Source organism: Gavialis gangeticus, unplaced genomic scaffold (assembly GCF_001723915.1).
Source record: "Gavialis gangeticus isolate Ggan-Ray unplaced genomic scaffold, GavGan_comp1, whole genome shotgun sequence".
Taxonomy (NCBI): Eukaryota; Metazoa; Chordata; order Crocodylia; family Gavialidae; genus Gavialis; species Gavialis gangeticus.
In genome coordinates this window covers 126,993,412-127,011,145 of record NW_017729025.1, presented here as the reverse complement: position 1 = coordinate 127,011,145, position 17,734 = coordinate 126,993,412, and the positions used below count along the sequence as shown (strand labels likewise).

Genomic DNA, 17,734 nt, shown 5'->3' with positions numbered 1-17,734 from the left:
GGGGGGGGGGGGGGGGCGTGGATGGAGATGCTTGCCCTGCCATCCTCTCCACCAGCACCTTGCACCACCACCTCCAGTGCTGCTTTCCTCAACCCCCACTGGCCTGCTCCTTGGAGATGGTGGATCACCGTCATGACAGCACAGACAAAGCAGGGAGACGTCCCCTGCTCCGTCCTCTCTGTCATGGCTGAGATCCACGCTCTGACTTGTTTCACTAACCAGAGTGCTCCAGGAGCATTGCAAACAGACAGATGGATGGACTAAGCCCTTTATTATATAAGAATTTTGAAACATAAGAATAGGTCTGAATAATACCTCACTTTATTTATTTGAAAGGATGCTCTTATAAAATAATACTGCCTTATAGATTTACATTTCATCACCATTACAGTGCCTCCCAAATTAACGTTATAATTTTGATGTTCTTTTAAAAATGCTTACATATGCTTTACAACTTTTATGCAGAAATTTTACTGTTAGCTTTAAAATGAAAATACTGAAAGCAGAAAACTGAGACACTTATCTCTTCAACTATAACTGGATAGAGAACAATTTTGTTGTTGGGCCCTTACAAAACAAATCCTTTTATAAAATTCAACTAAATATCATCACATGAAGGCTACGATCCTATCACATAACAGAGAAACACGTAAAACAGATCAAAGGCTCTGTGTGTTATGATACAGCAGTTAGGAGGTATTTAATGTTACATACAGAAAACACTGTATTGTACACAAGTCATTTCACAGCAGGTTTGAAGTTTAACAGAGCTATGCAATTTTCTGTACTTTTCAGAAACACTCCCTTACCCAACCTTGTATTGTTAAGCAAAGGAAGTAATTCAGAAACATTCGCTGAGTACTAGTTCATGTAAGACAAAACTCCATTACCTCTGAATCTGATTCAACCAAGTTCTTAAATACATTTTCCAATAAACATACTCAAATACTTTCCTGTTTCAACGGCTGTATCATCATGAAGCTCAGATACAGTTCAAAAAGTGTATTATATTTGACAGAACTTCCTATTAATAGATAAGGTATTTTGGCATTTATTTTACAAGAAGATGCTAATTTAATACAATATTTCTTTAAAATATTAGTTTATATTCTACCTCATTACTTAGTATTCACATAAACTCATAACATTAGCATTATAACATTTTAAAAATTTTTAAAATGTACAAAAGTATTTTGCTTACTTAGGGCCTACATTTTTGCTCTCTTACAGTTCTATTTTCAAGGGGTCCCTTTATGTTGATCTGTGTAGTCATAATTCTAAACGTCAGCTCTTATCACATACCAAAGGCTTATATTTAAGTGTATTCAGTTAGTTACAGGGGCTTCAATAGTAATTCCACAGTTAAGACTGCTGAAATTGCCAGGAAGTATATTTAAGATCACCATGTCACACCCAAGATTTTAAATTGGTCTCTAGGTTTGGCACAGTAACTCCTAAGAAAACAAATTTTAAGGAAAGTAAGTTCCTTTTTAAAATGCTGCCTTGTTTCCCTTGGTTTCTTGCTAAACTACCACGGTTCCCACAAACCCCATGCTTCTCTCTCTATCGTATATGAACATAAAAGCCATAACTCAAGATACAAAACATTTTTAAGTTGGCCCCACCACGATAACTTCTCACTGATTCTCTCTAAGACTTGGTGAGGTCAGATCCATTGCTACACGTCCTCTTAATTTACCAGCCATGCTCTGCACACCTTATTGAGTTATGCTGAGATGACATAGAACCTGAAGAAGAAACTGGGTCTTTATACACATAAATAAATGTGATGCATACAAAAGAATAAATCAAAACTTGCCTTGAAATTAAAACCAGTTTATTAAACAAAGGAAGTATCTGGAGTTAATGAACTAAAGAGATTATTTCCAGTCACCACATCTCTCAAGCGTTCAAAACCAGAAGACAGGGGATGGGAAGGTTCTCCATTTAAAGAGGCACCTGACCCAGACCTGGTGCCCGAAGTCAGAGCTGCTCCCACCCCAATCCCTCTAACTGAGCAAGGGGTGGCTTTGTCCCTGACCTTAAACTGCCCAGCACCAGACCTCAACTAATCAGGATTCAGCACCAGGCAAGCCCAGTCTTGGTTTGGACTCAGGGCTATGTGCCAGACCTTGAAGCTACCTCATGTCCTGAGGCTCGCAAGGACCTCAGCTCCCACATGTCTTTTTCTATTTAAAATTTGAAGAGAAAAACAAGATTTCATCCGGAGGCCCAGCAGTCTGTCAGTTTCCTGTTCGATGACTAGTTCACTGAAAGTTAGAACTACAGTATAACCTCATAAATTCAGAATTATCAAAAATCTGGCACTTTTTAAAGCTACACTCCACTGGGGAGTAGCACCAGCCAGTCCCAGAGCAGCAGAGGGTAAGCTTGCACCCAGCGGCTGCCACCACCATCCACCACCCTGTGCCTCCACTCCATGTACAGCCACTGCTCCAGGACTGGCTGCCACTACCACCCACCACTCCAGGACCGGCCGCTGTTCCAGTTTCAAAAATCCAGAAGTTTCACATTTCCAGCAGGCGCTCAGACCTGAGTGTGCCAAATGTATAAGGTTATACTGTAGTTGAACACAGTGCAAAAGGAAAAAAAAAAAAGAAAAATCCTTCCTGATTCTGCAAAAGAGACTACTGCTTCTGTCAAAAACTGATCTAGAGTATTATACATTTAAATTATTTTAAGTGATTATAATAAGGGTAGGGCTTAACACAGGTTGTCAATATCAGACTCCTAAAAATATACTATTCTTAAGATAAACCTATTGAAATAAAACTTTTTTATAGGGGTGAACCAATAAAGATTTTATTGGCCAATACTAATAGCTGACTAGCCATATCAGCCAATACCAATCTGATAGCCAATTTACAGGAATGCAGCTTGGCATCTTGGAGAGCAGCATCCAAACAGTAAGTCTACGAGTAAGGAGGGGCATGGGAGAGTGACAGGGTGTGAGGGAGGGAAAATGACCACCCCGCCCCAGTGAAGAAGGGAGTGGGGCAGGGACAGAAACAGGTACTGCCCAGCCAGGGCAGTGAATGCAACCCTCGGGCCGGGAACGGGATGGAGGAGTGGGCAGCTCATCTGGGAAATGCAGGGGGTGCGGAGCGGGAAAAGCTGCCTGCCACTGTGTACAGCCCTAGGGGAGGCACGGGGGGCACTTGCCCCCCTGGTTTTGTGCACAGGGTGAGGGCAGACTGCCTGCTGCAGGCTTGAAGCCAGAGGCTGTGCCAGCCTCCTCCTGGCCAGGGGTGGGGGGTTGGGCCAGAGCTGGCAGAAAGCGATGTGGATTCAGCTGCATGGGATGGGTGACAGCAGCGGTGGTGCTGGGAGGGGTGGCTATAGGGGGATTATGGGGAATTTTTAGGTGGCTATTGGCCCCCTAGCATCACTCCTGCTCAGGAGCCCCCCACTGCAGGGCGAGCAAGGGATGCTCAGGCAGTACAGGTCTCTCAGGGGAAAGACATCAGAACACAGTGCCCCAGCCAGATCAGTGCTAGGAAGGGGCTTTAGTCACCCCAAAATTCCCCACAGACCCCTGCTTAGCCACTCCCATGTATTGTATTGCTCCCATGGATGCACAAAAATATAAATGAGCAGAGCATGTATATGAGGCTCTCAATTAAATACCCACTTTTTAAAGACCTGGGGTGCTATGAGCCCAACATTGGGAAGCTTTTCCCTGATGCTTTGCTCAGTGTCCCAGACCTTTATAAAGTAGAAATGCAGCTGGAAGCCCTAGCTGCACTCTCGCTTTATGTTCCCGAACACTATAAGCCCAGCATCAGGGACAGGCTTACACTGTCCCCCAGGGTGCAGCTGGGGATGGAAAAGCTATCCCATGCCCTGCTGCACACACCAGTTTAAAAAAACACCCACCACAGGCAACAGGGGATGGGAAGGTTCTCCCATTTAAAGAGGCACCTGACCCAGACCTGGTGCCCGAAGTCAGAGCTGCTCCCACCCCAATCCCTCTAACTGAGCAAGGGGTGGCTTTGTCCCTGACCTTAAACTGCCCAGCACCAGACCTCAACTAATCAGGATTCAGCACCAGGCAAGCCCAGTCTTGGTTTGGACTCAGGGCTATGTGCCAGACCTTGGAGCTACCTCATGTCCTGAGGCTCACAAGGACCTCAGCACTTTAAAGATTGATGGCTGCAGGACAAGGCTCTTTAAGGTGCTAGGTCCTGGTGCGGATAATCAGCCAGTTGATTTATGGCACCATATAAGCCAGCCACAAAGATATTGCACATTTTTGCAGAAATATCTTTGTAACTGGTTTGCCATTTTATGGTCCCATAAATTCAATGTTGATTAAGCCATAAATGGCAATGTGCTAATTGTACCAGAAATATAACATGTGCCAGTGGCCCAGGAGATATCTTCTTTGATGAACCACCTCAAGTTTATCAGAATGAAAGTAATCTTTGCTCTGCTTTTCCTAATTTAATTCATAAGCCGAGTTCCCCTTCAAATCTTATAATTAAATACTACCTCAGAATAACCCACTTCCATTTCCTCTTTGCCCCATTTCCCAATATATTTCCTCCCAACACCCATATCCCTATGCTGTCTTTAAAAAAAAATTATGAAGACAATCAAGAATTAGAAGTGCTAGAGCACACCTTAATGGAAGACTAACTGTACTAAAAATGCCAAATCTGGATTGTGGTCTAGATGACAAATCTAAGCATTAAGCAGACACAACCATGTAGCTGCTTTGCTAAGCTCCTGGACAGAAACAGATCTGAGGCTAGCTGCCAAAGTTGCTCTGCCCCAAATGGAATGAGCCTTGACATGACCTTCAAGCTGCAGGCCAGCCAATCTGTAAAAGCATGAGAGAAACAGCTCAGCATTAGCCACAGCTCTCTTACAAAACAAATGAATTTATTCTACTGGGTTAAAGGGAAACAAAATGCTGGGTGAGCATTCCAAAGGCTCTTGTATACCCCAAATAAAAGCCCCTGAACCTTTCCACATAAAGCTGTGGATATAGAAAAGCTATTTGCTTGCATAAGCAAACTGATGGAAAGAAAACAAAGGGCAGAACAGATAGTTTATTACAGTGCAAATTTACCACCACCTTTTGCATAAGCAGAGGGTCAGGATTTTCTTACGTAGCAGAGCAAAGATCCAGCTGGAGGAGGATTCCCTCTAGCACAGTGGAATCAGTAGTATATACCAACTAGGGCTGCAAAGCTTGGGTCGCTGATTCGATTCAGAGGAGATTCAGCAGCCAGATCTGAATTGCATCAGGAGACCCATTAATCCCTCCGAATCAAATCGGAAGCCTCGGATTTGATTCGGAGAGATTTGAAGATTCAGACATAGGCACAGCTTTATATGTTTTTTCTATGTACCTCAAGGTACCAAGCCGCTTGTGAATGCAGATGGAGCATCCCATGGGAGCACGGGGGAAAGAGGAGGGGTGTCTTCAGCGCACTCAGCAGCATACCTGGAAGTAGAATGGTGCTTCCTGGGACTGGGGAGGCACCTGCGGTTCCCCCACGGCCAATCACCGAGCCAAGGGGTGGGGTGGGGGTGTCCCCTGAATGCTCAGCGGCAGACCCAGAAGTGGACCAGAAGTACTTTCAGTCCACTTCTGAGTCCACTGCCAAGTATGTGGGGGCCCCCCCTGCGGTCCTGTGGGACACTTCATCCGCCCCACCATGTCAGTGCTCACAAGCTGCGCCTGGTACGTCAAGGTACGTAGAAAAAACGTATAAAGCTGTGTCTATGGCCAAACCGCTGATTCTCCAAATCAGAATTGTATCTTCAAACCCGCATTTGACTGAAACGAATCGGGACAGTGCTCCAAATCAGTCAATCTAATCACCGTCCCCCAAATCAGGCCAAATCAGAATTCAAATCTAATACAGTCCGCTTCACACACCCCTAATAGCAACCATCTCTATGCTACATACACTGTAACTGAGGGGATATTTAAATCAGTGGCTCCCAGTCTTTTTTAGGCTCAAAGCACCCCTTGGCTGATGCGATAAACCCCTTTTCCTAGGGGTTTGTAAACTTTTTTTTAGGCATGAGAATTCTTCTCGGCTGTATTGTAGAGAGAGTATCTAGAGAACGCACTGACAAAACATTATATCAGCATGTTTCACTATTAAAAGAAAATTTTCATATAAAAGTTTTCCAGTTTTTGAAAAATAAGAGATACTGGATTCTCCTTACGGTTGCAGAAATGTTTGGTGCAACCAATGCAAAATGTTTGTTGTAACTAGAGACCTACTTAAATTGCAGAAACCGTGAAATCCAGGATTGTCCATGAAGTCCACAAAAACAAAATTAACAAAAATAAAATGATGGCTCCCCACTGGGAGCCAGCAGACCCTGATAGCAAGAGGGGAAGGCACCAGCTGGCAGAGGGGTATGAAGGGCAAGCAGACAAGATGGCAGCTAACCCCCCATTCCTCCTCCCCAACTAAGGCCTCTCCACCAATCAGCTCTGAGGAACAGTGTTACACGAAGGGCAGCCAGCAATAAAAATGACTGCTACCCACTCAGCCCTCCCCCAGACAGCCTCTCCACCAATCAGCACCAAGGGGTATGGCCACACAAAAGGCAACCAGCCATCAAGATAGTCGCTGCCCCCTTGTCCCTCCTCCCCCCGGACCTCTCCACCAATCAGTGCCAAGGGGTGGGACCACTGCAAAATGTCCGCAGAACTGTCTCTGCACACTGCAAAAAAACCCCTGCTTCTCACTGCAGTTTAGGTAGGTCCTTCATTGTAAAACAAGCAATTTTATATCAATAGTTTTTTTGACAAGTATATTAAACATTCAGGTCAACTCGCAGAGGTAGCATACAACTAGAAATTTTAAAGCTGAAAAAATTCTTTTAAAGTGTTAAATGCATGTTTCAGTCTTGAAATAAAAACTGGGAAAGCACTTCATATGAACAATCAAAACAGGATGTAAAAGCAAATATTCAAGCACCATTTATACACTAGCAATTTAAAACAGACTAGCTAAGAAGGAAGGAAGGATGGATAAGGGATCCAGGGTGTTTTGTTTTGCTTTGCTTCTTTGTGAATAATAAATATAGGGCTTTTTCACCTGAAAAACATCTCTATAATATCAAGTGCAATCTCTAAGGTAAAAAACAAGCAAGCAGGTCTCCTTCACCCGTAGGAAAGCAGCAATAAGCTAAAGCAAGAGGCACAAAACTAAATTTGTTCTTCTTTTGTAAATTGCCTTTAGGGTATCAACACAAAGCAGATGTTTCTCACTATAACATGTTGCACTTCAGCAAAACCTTCCATGCAAATGCACTGATGCAACTATTTAACTTGGCCTTCATACAGTCCTTTGCTTTTTCAAACATTGTACATGCATTAAATAAACAGCTGTACTCGAAGAACCCCAATTCTACAAAACAACATGCTGGATTGCAGCATTCATTGCACATGTGAGCTATTACATAATCAGCAAAAACACTGCCACTGTCATTCATACTCATTTTATCAAGGAAAAGCAACACTGATCAGAATATGAGGGTTAACACCTACTGATTTCAAGGAACTACTTCAGATCTTGATTTACTGGTATTATACAGATAACCAACCAAGCACACTAGAAATAAATTTTGGTTCAGTGTCTCACTAAAGGTAACTCTTATATAATTGACAACTAGACAAGATGGGGAGGAAAGAGAGAGAGAGATGATATTAAATACAACACCATCACACTGCAGGACTCATCTCAAATTATTTTGTTGTGATAGGCTACAGCAAAACTGATGATAGTACACAGAAGCTATGACATCCTTAATATCTCTCTAAGCATTAGACTGTACCAGTGCTACCAGACTGAACAATTAAGTTTGTATTTGTTTTCTCCTCTTTCCAAACTAGTTAAATTGAGCCTTGGCATATCTATCTCTGCCCTAATACTTTATTAAAAGTACTCTTTACCCTTTTTGGACTCTCTTGCTTCCGCAGGTACCTGAAGTCTGTCAGTTAGCGCTTCAGGTTACTAGAGAAGCTGAACTTGCTGCTTCCACAACAATCTTAAACTCAAACATTTCATTAACAGTTACTTAGCCAACAGAAGAGTTTCTTTCTTAGTCCTTTCATCCCTTCTCTCCCTTTTCTGTTACTCCTTGCCATTCATGTCTCACTCCCATCTGTATTTTCAGAGTTATTATCTTCCCTCCTTCGCTAACAGCAAAGGATCATGTTTCCAGCACACAGATCATCTCTTAGGAGATGCTAGTAAGCAAACTCAAGTAAACTCCACAGGTCAACTCCAGGCTCAAATGCACTAAGATGGAAATAGGCAGAAAGGAGTTAATGATTTCTCTGAGGGACTGCTTGTCCTGCCCCACAATACCTGTCAGCAATATCAGGGCTGGCAGGATGGCCCTTCCAACTGAAGGAAATAAAAAGCAAGCAAGACAGCTTCAGAGCTAGTGCTCCTGGACAGAGAGGCCTTACATCTCAAGTAGAGAGAAACTAAATAGACACACTGAGCAACCAGATACAAAGAAGACGTGGACTGGATCTACTAAAATATCCAAACCCTAGGAATGGTATGACTTGTGACCATACCAGGGCATTTCGAATGTGACCTCTAAGCAACTGGGAAAGCAATTATTCACATAGCTTTGTTCAGGAGCACAACCAGAATTCTCTCCAGGTTTACAAATTAACAGGACTAGGAACTGTTTTACAGTTCTCATATCCCACCAAATTTAAAAATGTATAGAATGCAACTCATACAAACTTTTCAATAACATTAAACAAAAATATGTCTTCTAATATACTGTCAGCTCTCATATGCGGTGCAATAGAGGTGCTTAGCGGATTTCCCAGGTTCATCAAAACTATTTTTGCAGTCTTACAAATCTTTCACAGCTTGCTCTAGAAGTGCAGCAAACCATGCAGACTTTGTGACAACCTTGAAAAGCACAGACTGTTCCAAGTCTGACCACCATTAATAATTAACTTTAAATGACATTTTATTTCCCTATCTTGGAAAAAATAAAAACTCACACTGCAAAACATTTAATAGTGAATTAGCACTATTTTAGAACAGATGTGAATAAGATATAAATAATTATTTGAAATTCAGTATAATAATGAAATGCATTACTACTGCTGTCAGAGCAACCATAATATGCAAAACTTCACCTATTACTACGAAGTGAATACAAAGCACAGTTATATTTTAACTAAAGAAGACTTGTATTTTAACAGCTTTCAGATACTTTCATTAATACGAATCTAGTTCTAAATCATGACTGCATAATTTTCCAATTCAATTTCTACAGTTAAAAACCTAGATTTTTCTAAAATAATGAGTTTATCAATATATTGTACTAGTTAATTCCAATTATGAATTGTTTTAAAGTAAAAGTACTTACAAACCCCTACTATAAAACCAATTTAGTAGACAATCCCCTGTCATAAAGTCACTTCAAGTTTTCCCAAGTACAATTATGTTCCACTTTTACTAGAAGTGGTCTATCTGGTTTGGGCTGATCTACTAATACTGGTGTAGGAGATAAAGCTAACAAAAAAGAAATCAGTTAGGTGGACATGGTACAATGGGATAAAGGTACTGACCGTATCTGTTGCAAAGCAGCATATAGACAGGCCATGAGAGATGTGGACATGAGGGAAGACTGTAATTAGGGAGAAGTCAATGACAACAGCCTGACCACAAGAGATGCTTTCAAGAGATATAAAGCCATTTAATTTCTATTTTCTCCATAGCTTTGCTCAGAAAGCTTCATTCAAATGTAGTTTATGAGAAGTTAATACCTGAAGTTCAGTATTTTTTTAAGTTACATTTTCTCTTCTGTTCAGTTATTAAATAAATAGACAATTTTGTACAGATTCCCAAGGAAAAAAAGCACCCTCTCAGGAAAGGAAGAAATGAGTAAAAAGCTTCTACGGGCTATACTTTGCTCTCATTCTCAGTCAAGAGGCAAGTACATGTGTGTCCTTTTCTGAGAGGTGCTACCATCAGGCTGCTGCAGGTGAATACAAAAAAAATCAAAACACCAAGGCAAGAGACAAGATTTTGGGAGAATGACAGTTACAAGGTTACATAAAGTATGTTTAAATTGAAAAATTACCAACCTAATTCACATACACGCTAAACACATCTCAACTTCCAAGGCAACAAAACAGCAGCAGAAATGCAGAGTAGGTTATATATGTACATGTATACTTAAACCATACTTTTAGAAAAAGTGTACATTATTGCTATGCTTTAGAACAGAGGCTCCCAATTTTTATTGGTCCATCAGCAACACTACTGAGCTTGTAACATACTGCGGATAGCATTAGACTTTGTTCTCCTTGCCAAACTCTATTTAATTTTTTAAATTCCTGTGGCTATGAGTAATGTAAGAGGATATACAATATCAATGATGCAATTTCTGTATTCTTTTGAAACCCAACAGTTTTCATTTGCAGTTACTTAACAGTAACACTACAATTCCTGATTTATAGGATCAAGTATAGAAAGGTAGATTCCCACACTAATAAAATGAAAGGTGGAAAAAATATTAAGATACTAAAATAAATGGGTTATGTCAATGGTGCTCAGTGTCCCAACCCCACGAGCCAGAGCAGCAGCACAAGGCTAGTCTGCAGGCCAGATCCTGCAGGTAGGATCAGTCCATGTGCTAGATACAGCATGGGAAATTTTTCAACATCGACAAAACTACTACATGCCTTGAAAATAACAGGCACTAGCCCATTTCAGGGGTTCCAGTACCACAGAACCAACAGCAAGATTCACAATGCTCTTTAAGTATACTGTGTTATCAAGTTCTATGGTATTAGCAGCCCCAAACTGACAAGCTCACCTCATTTTTAAGGTGGCTATTAGATACCTTGAAAATGAGAAACTATTCAGTTTGGAGCTGTTAATACCAAAGAAATGACAGCACAATGTACTTGAAGACGACTGCTTACTTGAAATATCTGATAAGTGTATACTCTGGGAAAAGGCACAGTCAGTTTTGCAGTCATGAAGCTATACACTTAAATGGAACACACTGTATAATGTTTCACATTTTCAGATTGAATATAACAACTTCCTGAGCAAAAATTCATTTTAATGACATTTTAGTAGTTTGCACTTCTATCCTTTACAAACCTTTATATTCCAAACCATAAGGTACATAAATAGTTTGAGCTATTATTTTCCTTTGAATAGAAATTCCAACAAGATAAAACATTTACATCTTAAAACTAAAGTAATTTGAATGATGGGCTCTACAAGTTCAAAACAAATTTGTCACAACTCCATTGTTTCAATATTTGAACGTGAAATGTCTAACCTAGATGAGTGTTATAAATTTATAAAATGTTGAAAAGGATAAAAAGAAAAATCACGTGACTCCCTGGTGTCCTACAAGTCTATTGAGTCAACAGGAATATGAAAGGAGGCAGAATGGCACAGTCTCTGCATTCATTCTGCACACAAATGTCAAAAGCTAAATCTTGATTCAAATATGACTTTTATCATAATTAAAAGTGGGATAAGCAACCTTTAAAATTTATTTGCTTTTCCTCAAGGCAACAAATTAGTATCCAAAGAGAGAAAAATGAATTACCTTCCACCAGTTCCAAATCAGAATATGTATCCTCAATACAAACAGTACCTCTGAACTAGCTTGGAGCTCCAGAGGAAGAATTTCTATAAATCTGACCTCTGCTTTTAAAAGTTTGGTTTATGATTCATGAACTGAAAACAGAAAACAACACTTAAATATAATCCTTAAGTATCTCCCAGTGATACTTAGACAATCCATCTTAAGGTCTTGTCTAACAATGCAAGTACAAGAAGGTAAAATCTGTACCTTGCTTGGTTCCTTTTTCCTTTGGTAAGACGGAAAGGAAACAATGGAAAAATGGCTTAGTACTGATAGCTTGTTGTCACCTGACTTTGGAAGGTTGCAGTCTTAAAAAAAAAAAAAAAAGCAAAAAAACCCCAGCCATTTAGATTAGCCTGCATTTAACTTCACATTCTTAACCTGCAGTTTTTGCTTTAACTAGAATCAAAGTAATCCTGGTTTTTAATCATTTGGGGCTTCTATGTTTTAAGAATAATTTTAGAGAATGTCAGTTTTACCACTTGTTACAGCAGCCAATAAAGATGAGATGGTATTTATCTCAGGATTACTCCACATTCATAAGTTGCTCGTTCTTCTGCTAATGTTTAGACAGCATGTAAAGCAAATGACCTTTTAAAAGTTCTGGCATCTCCACCAACTGTAGTCTCAAAAAAAATAATTCCGATTTTTAGAAGGAGTTGTCAAGGAATCATACTATTATTTAGGTGTGTTAAGTTACATCAAAAATACTACATTCTTTTCAGTCTCCATTCATTTAAAATAGAAATTGAGATGAAAATACCAGATACCAATACAATGACTTAAAATGACCGTGGAACAACAATGGACGAAGGCTCTGACCCTGCAAATATTTATAAACTCAGTTGGTTCAATGTATTTATTCACATGTAGTCAGACGTGCACAAGCATTTGTGTATTACTGCCTCACTACCCTAAAGATAATACATTCTTGTACACAACAGAGCTGTTTTTTGAGGGGTTCCCCCAAAACACCTGTTTGAAACTGGGGTGCAGTTTAAGTGAGGCAATATGGTAGCAACAGTTTCTGCTGCTTAAATTTCTATGGGACAAAAGTGAAACTAACTAAATTAACTCAACACAGGATCCACAGGAAGCATAATGACAAGCAGGCCCAGCTCCCCAGTTTCTGTTACTCACTTTCTACAAGGGAAGATCAGTTATCCTTCATTATGCCCTTAAAAAGTAGGGTGGGTATCTTATTCCATTTTTCATTGTATACATGAAAATAAGGTAATTCAAGTATTATGAACTACATTTACTAAATCAGAAAAATAAGGATTGAGCATTTCCTAAAACAGTAATTAGAGTTTAGAAATTTACCCAAATGCCCACAGACTCTCAAACTGCATTTTGAGCATATTAAAATGAGGTGTTATATTTTAACATGGAAAGGTTTTCCTGGTTGTGAGTGATCTATTTATTAAGAATCTTCAGCTTACTTGTTTAATGCAGCTTGCCTGTCTTTGCAATTTTGATTGCAAAGCATCAGAACAAATTTTAATTCTGTTCCTCTCAATGTCCTTCCGTTTAACTCAGACTGGGCATGTCTACGTGTACCCCTACAGCGCTGTTATTACTGCACCGTCATTTAGTACTTCCAAAAGGAGTACTAAACTTAGTACTTCTGGAAGTACTAAATGACAGCACAATAACAGCCCATACTGCACTGCGCTAGTGGCGCATGGTTATTGTTAGCCACCATAGCAACAAACTTATAGTGAGGGAGCGCACTGCTATGGCGATGTAGCTGTGGCATCATGGTTTGTGCCCACTGATGCCAAGGAGAGGTAGCATTTAGTGTAGACAGGTCTACTGTGCATCAATCACTACTGACAGTGCTCATAGTTTTAGGTATGGTTATAGCCATGATGGTTCAGGGAATATTAAATAAGTACAGTTTGTTAATAACTTTTATAAGACCAGCTTACAACTTCAATTAAACACCAAGTTAAGGTGTAAACCAATTATTTAACTAATTTTCATAAAACTATCATTTTTTTAAAACTCCATTATCTGGTATTTAGCTTAAACACTATCTGCTGCTTTCCCATTTTGTGCTTGAAAATTTGTCTAACCTCTCCCCAAAAACAGAGCCGGTGCAATAAAAGACATTACCAAACAAATCTTGCTTCTATGCTCACTTCTGTAACACCCTATGTAAACACTGGACCCAAAAGACTTCAAGCAATCCTCCTGTTTTTTGGGTTTTTTTATTGAAGAGAGATTCCTTGTGTACAGGCAAACTACTAGACGAGCAGATTTGGTTGAATGGTTTTTCTATTACTTCAGCCCACAAGGTCATCCACATGAACACAAGGTACAGGTCCAAGCAGTAAGAAGGAAATTAGTGCTGGAAGAGTCATCCTCAAGAACCATCTGGTCCAACCCCTGAACAAATGCAGTACTGACGCTTCTAAAATCGTCTCTGTTCGATGTACATCCAACCTCTTCTTGAAAACCTCAAGTGAAGAGGATTCCACAACTTCCCAAGTAGTCTATTCCACTGTCATACTGCTGTAACAGAAAGGAAGATTTTTCCCAGTATCTAATCTAAATCTACTTTGCTGCAATTTGAAGCCATTACTTCATGGTCAGCCATCCACAGCAAGGGGGAAAGTCATTCTCTGTCTTTATCAGAGAGAGGCAATTTTTAGCCATGAGAGGAAGTTGTCACGTACACAAGCTTATGCCTTTCCAAATGACTTTATCTCTAAGGTGCCACCCTTTCTGCCTTTTTCTTTAAGCCAACCTTTCAAATCTTTGAAGGCTTCTATCCCCTTAATCTCCTTTTCACCAAGCTAAACATGCCTAGTTCTTGTAACTTGATTCCTCAAACAGGTTGTCTTCCAGTTCCTTTATCATTTTTATCACCCATCTAGGAACCCTCTGTACTTCTCCATATCCTTAAAATGTGGAGCCCAGAACTGCACATCATATTCTAGACAAGGCCTATCTTACACCCGATACCCTTTTTAACATAGCCCCAAAAATGCCTTTCTTTTTTTGCACTGGCATCAATCACATTGCTGACTCATCTTGAGGCTATGAACACCATAACTATAGATCCTACTCAGCAATACTACCATCCAGCCATTTATCTCCCACGTTCTGTATTTGTGCTTTTAATTATCCTACCCTTACATGCTAGTCCTAGGGAATAATAGCCACACAGTTTGACTAGTTAGAGCACAATTATGCTAGAAGTGTTTTTGCTTTTTATCCTCTGCTGTGGTGCATTTCATTTTTTTAATGTACCCTCTATTCCTACATTTTGTAAACTTATCTCTGCTTTTGCCTTTCAAACTTACATTTAAGAAATGTTAATCTATTTTATCTATGAAAACTTTTAAATGCGATGTGACTTTCAATTAAATTGAGAGCTTATAAAAATATTCATAAAGTATATCCATTCTCAGAAAACTCCCTGCAGAGCCAGGAACTGCAGAGATAAAAACAAACAAACAAACAAAATATATCCACACAGCAGCTATAAAGGATGCACATCAATTTAATAAATAATCCTTTGCAAGTCAAGTGAACCAAAGCATCTTCTAGACTGAATATTGCCCAACTTCTAAAAGAATATACGTGAAAGGAAAAGGACGAAGGAAATGTATTTCATCGTCTTCTCTTAAAAAAATGAAATCTACCCTAGCAGAGAGGGCTTCCACACAAAGCCCTCCCTATTTGCTTAAGTTATATATTAAGTTCTTAATGAGACTATAGTGATATAAAAGAATCTTGTATAAGCCTCCTCTACATGGGTGAATTTCATGTCAAACAGAAATCTTCCACGTTCCAGAACAGAGCTTGAAAAGTCTTCTCAGCTAAAACCAACAAAAATTTTGGACAACATAGTGGGCTGAAGAACTACCGACTCACAGGAGGAGGAAACAGGATGCAGAGTGATGAAAGGAAGAGGGGCAGTAAGTGGTAGAAGATCCAGGTGCAGTTGGGAAACGGAGAGGCAGGAAGACATCTATAAGACAAGGAGAGAAGAAGGGTATGTAAAACTGCTACAATGAGGAGGATGAAGATGTAGCAACATAGACATAAATCTGCAGGACAAGGCAGGCAAATACACACACATTCACTGACGCTAGCATATTCATGGCTTGAATTTACCCTATACTACTTATTAACTTCTAACCAAGAACCAAATGTATGTGTCCAGTACAGGCTATGGGGGAAACAACTAAGGATACGTTTTTACAGTCTGAATAAATTTAATATGTTATTACCTATTGAAAGCTTTGGGTTAACACTATTTATCTGGGTTGTTATAATGATTTCCTATACCTCTTGGTTACTGTGGTCTTATGCTAGGAAAATCTATTTGTATCTGTATTATTTTGCTGTAAAAACAAAGTATTTTATAAAAAAATATTTTCACTTGGTGAATAAAGTTATGAAGTTGAATTCTTCACTTCCACTTCTGCATTTTAACTGTAACATCCTCATTAGGTCCTGACCCTAGTAGCTCCACAGGCACAAAGTTATGCCCATGTTTAAGGGCCTGCAGGACAACAGCTTTAATGATTTTTTCATTCTAACATAAAAAGTAAGCATCTCTGCAATAAAAAGATATTACAGCATGCAAAGCATAGCTACAATCACTTGAAATGCTGTATGCCTATAGTTTAGTTTGTTCTGTTTTCAAGTTATCTTTACTGGGACCTAGACCTTTAATTACAGAAGCCGCTTCATTGTCCTTCAAAATGAAGCAAGCACAAACAAGTTCCCAGCTCGTGTTCTGTACAATATTTCTTCCAAAATAAAAATTCTGTAACAAAACAAGACAAGGTCTGTAAAATTACCAGGCTCCATACCTCACTCGTCTCAAAACTATGAACACTTCATATAGTTGTAATTTCAACTAAGTCCATTTTCATCTTGGCCCTGCTCATGCAGTATCTATCAGATAGACTGCTGTGCCCACAGGGACCCCCAATTTAAAGTCAACAGGGTTTTGAACAGATGCAGTATACCACCCATGCATTAGTAGTTTTAAAACTGAGGTCTGGCATATTAAAATTCTTGCATGTTAAAATCATCTTATCTTAGTAAGAGATAATACCACTCTGTTATAGTGGACATTTAAAAATGTCACATTCATTATCTCAAGGGAGGGTCTCTCAGAAGCTGGAATATTGCTTCTTGTACAATATTTCACACCTTAATTCTGCAGTCATAGCCACATAATGTGTCCTATAAGTTTACAAGTCCCACTAAAGTCAATGGAGTTTGGCACAGGCATCAAGGCCTCAATAACATTTCTACCATATATTCTGAATACCTAGTTTCTGCCTTCATGCATGTACCCAGCATGTTCCATCTATGGAAACATAAGCCTTTCTTATTCTCTAACAAATGAACAATCTTCTACTTTAAAAAAGCATCAAAATAGAAACTTAAGTTAGAACCCACTTTAAGTAAATAGTAATTTAAGAGGTACTACATGGGCCAAAAAGATAGTTTATCATTTAAAAACTGAAATGCCACACAATTAATATCTATACTTTCCAAAACTATAGATTTATGAGACAGAGTTATCCAATTTTCAACAAGTATTCTATAGATCAGTGGTTCTCAACATTTTTTGTACCAGGACCCAATTGCAAAGATCAATGATCTGTCCCAACCCACGCCCCTTTGGCCTACAGATGCCAGACCCAGAGTCCCCTGCCATGCTGGTGCCCCTCACTCCCGACCTGCAGCACCCTGCCTCCTCCCAACCCTGCTGGAGGGGGCCCCCAGGTTCTCCCATCCTGCTCAGGCCAGAGTGCAGTGGCTGCAGGAGCAGCAGAGATGGAAGAAAGAATAGGAGAGGCCTGTGGCACCCCCACCTTGGGCCAGGGCTCCTGCACCATGCCAAGCAAGCTGGTCACAGCCCCTCCTACCGCCTGAGCAGTGCGTCTCAGACACCCCACCCCTGCAAACACAGGCACCAGCCCCAGTGTCACCAAAAAAGCCACACAGCTCCCCCTTGCCCCACTGGAGGGGCAGGCACTTCCCTCTCACCAGCCTGCCCTGCTGCAGCCTCAGCACGTGGCCACCTTCCTCCCAGCACCAACAGGCACCCACG

At 40.1% G+C, this 17,734-nt stretch overlaps 1 protein-coding gene across 2 annotated transcripts in view; it reads right to left on the bottom strand.

The window, feature by feature from the left end:
• The window catches only part of HIPK3 (homeodomain interacting protein kinase 3), a 136,388-nt gene extending 120,769 nt beyond the window's left edge, over positions 1-15,619 (bottom strand). For both annotated transcript variants that reach the window (XM_019519531.1, XM_019519532.1), the window contains exon 1: positions 15,532-15,619. The gene's annotated coding sequence lies outside the window, so the exon portion shown is untranslated. The remainder of the gene's footprint in view (positions 1-15,531) is intronic.
• Positions 15,620-17,734: the final 2,115 nt, after the last annotated feature.